This window comes from Gossypium arboreum, chromosome 1 (assembly GCF_025698485.1).
Source record: "Gossypium arboreum isolate Shixiya-1 chromosome 1, ASM2569848v2, whole genome shotgun sequence".
NCBI lineage: Eukaryota > Viridiplantae > Streptophyta > Magnoliopsida > Malvales > Malvaceae > Gossypium > Gossypium arboreum.
Genome location: NC_069070.1, coordinates 66,069,193 through 66,071,959, shown reverse-complemented (window position 1 = coordinate 66,071,959; position 2,767 = coordinate 66,069,193). Strand labels below are relative to the sequence as shown.

The 2,767-nt window shown below is 36.5% G+C and overlaps 1 non-coding gene across 1 annotated transcript; it reads right to left on the bottom strand.

The window, feature by feature from the left end:
• Nucleotides 1-644: 644 nt before the first annotated feature.
• On the bottom strand, nt 645-750 carry LOC128281648 (small nucleolar RNA R71). Its single transcript, XR_008271900.1, has one exon. It is a non-coding gene; the product is annotated as a small nucleolar RNA R71 (small nucleolar RNA).
• Nucleotides 751-2,767: the final 2,017 nt, after the last annotated feature.

The following is a 2,767-nucleotide window of genomic DNA, read 5'->3' as shown; positions in this document are numbered from 1 at the left end:
GATAAGTAGGAACGTTAAAGCCTATAGATATGATATTTAATTTTTTTATATTTCTTTTTAGTGATTTAATTTCTTTTAATTTCTTATGTTGTTTATGACCCGAAGCTCTAACACCCTAATTGAGCCATATCTAGATTTGAAGTAGATACTCAAGTGCATCCGTTAGTAAATGAGCACCGATACACTTGTTTTGATTAATTTATGCCGAGAGAATTTGTTGCTTTAAGATCCATGAGATCAACAAGGAAATATCTGGGAAGAAATTCCAATGGGTTAAAGGATGTTGCATGAGTATGCCTTACCTACACTAGACATGGTGCGAGGTAGCATCAAAAGGCCAGATATCATAACCAACAATTTTGAGATAAAAATTCCAACCATCCAGATGATCCAAAACATGCTACAATTCAAAGGGAACATGGTGGAAGACCCGAACCAGCACTTGAATCGGTTTCTACAACTCTGCGACACATTCAAATACAATAGAGTATCTGATGATGCTGTGCATTTGTGGTTATTTTTTCTCTCTTTGTGTGATAATGTAGTCGATTGGTTCGACTCATTAGAACCAGGTTCCATTACCTTGTGAAATGATCTAGAGAAAAAAGTTCTTTATAAATTTTTCCTGTGTAGTAGAACCATTCAGCTCAAGCAAGAAATCGCCTATTTTAAACAATATGAAGGTGAATCCCTATACGAAGAATGAGAATGCTTCAAGATGATGCTAAGGAGGTGCCAATAGCATAGACTGCAAGCGTGGTTCTAAATCCAAATATTTTATAATGATGTTGACGATAACATCAAATCCAGGCTAGATGGAGTGGCCAGATGTTGTATCATGTTTTACACGTACGAATGAGCCTACAAAATCATAGACGACATGGCTATGAATTCTTATATATGGCTTAATGAAGTATTCATACAAATCAAAGCCTCCAATGATATGTTGGGAATGAAGATGACTGATACCAATAAATCCAAAAAAACCTTAACCATTTGGAGACAACTGTCTAGCCAACGAGAGCAAAGCCACATTCTGATTACCAACTGGAAGAAGAGAGTTACATAGGTAATAGGGGTCGAGGTCCCTATTCAAATGCCTCCAATCCCAGCTGGAGGGATCATCCAAACCTCAAATAGGGAGAAACCAAGGAGGTACAAATCAAGCACAAAGCTGACAAAACCTTTACTATCAACCTTCACCATTGCAATAAAGATTCGTGGGCAATGTTCGTGCTGCATGTGACCAGAAATTCGGTCAACTAGAGGGGAAAAGAAAATATTGAAGATGAATCTTTGACAAGTCCAAGCTATGTGTGGATGACTCAAATCTTGAATGGACAACCTTTTGATCTGTTGTAATTTGGTGTAGTAGATTAAACTAGTTTTTAAATTTAAGGAGCTTGAATACAAGCATTTTCGTTATGTTTGAGTTAAGTTTTCTTATTTTTATTTATATTCAATAAAATGTCAAATTAAGTCTTTTATGACCTTAGGGGCCGAATGAGGCTTAAGGGAGAGTTAACGCACTATGTGAGCTAACACCAAAATCTTCATACGGCTATTACTACAGAGGGTAAGCCAAAGTCTTTTAAAGATGCTATGAAGGATGCAGGATGGTGTGACACTATGAAAAAGGAGATTTGTTCCCTGGAGGATAATGAAACTTAGTTTATGGAAATACTTCCTCTTGGAAAGAAAGTATTATGTAGTAAGTGGGTGTACAAGATTAAATATAACTCCAATAGAAGTATTGGAAGAATTAAAGAAAGTATTGAATATAATGAAACTTTCGTACTTGAGGCATAAAGGGTGACTATTTAGGCTTTCTTAGCTATTATAACTTTGAAAAAGTGGGAGTTACATCGGATAGATGTAACACCCCGTACCCGAGTCCGTTACCGGAGTCGAACACAAGGTGCACACAGACTTAACTTAATCATTTCACAGTCCATTTAAAATTTTCCAGACGAGCTGGTTACTGCGTCACTGTCACCTTAAAAATCATATCTTGAGTTCCAAAGGTCGAAAATCAGTTTCGTAATTTTTCCCTGAAATTAGACTCATATGTCCATCTACTATATTTTTTCTAGAATTTTTGGTCGGGCAAATTAGTACAGTTTTTTAGTTAAAGTATCCCATGTTACAGGGGTCGACTACACTGACCTTCGCGCGTTACAACTTGAATATCTCCCTGTACAGGGATTCAATACTGATGCCGTTTATTTCTATAGAAACTACACTCAAAGAGGAATCTATACATATGTGGCCTGACTCCTAATTATCTCTGGTTAATTTACAATGAATTTCCAAAGTCGGAACAGGGAATCCAGAAACAGTTCTGGCCCTGTTTCACGAAAACCTAAATATCTCTTAACATACAACTCATATGACCATTTTGTTTCTTCCATATGAAAGTACATTCATCAAGGTTCATTTACATAATTTATTCACCATTTAATTCCATTCCTACAAATTTTAGTGATTTTTCAAAACCACACCACTGCTGCTGTCAGCATCTGTTTTCAAGGTAACTTTACCTATTTCGTGGTTTCCATGGACCAACTAGAGTTTTGTCATACATAGGTCTACCTATGATCATATTTAACCATTCCAAGGGCTGATCATTGCCCAACACTTCCATTCCAGTCCATATTCACATCATGAAACCATATATACATACATAAACACAAATGGTCTAATGCCATACTCCACTTCTACGAGCCATTTTCGCATGGCCGTACACACATACATCACAAAAGTACTT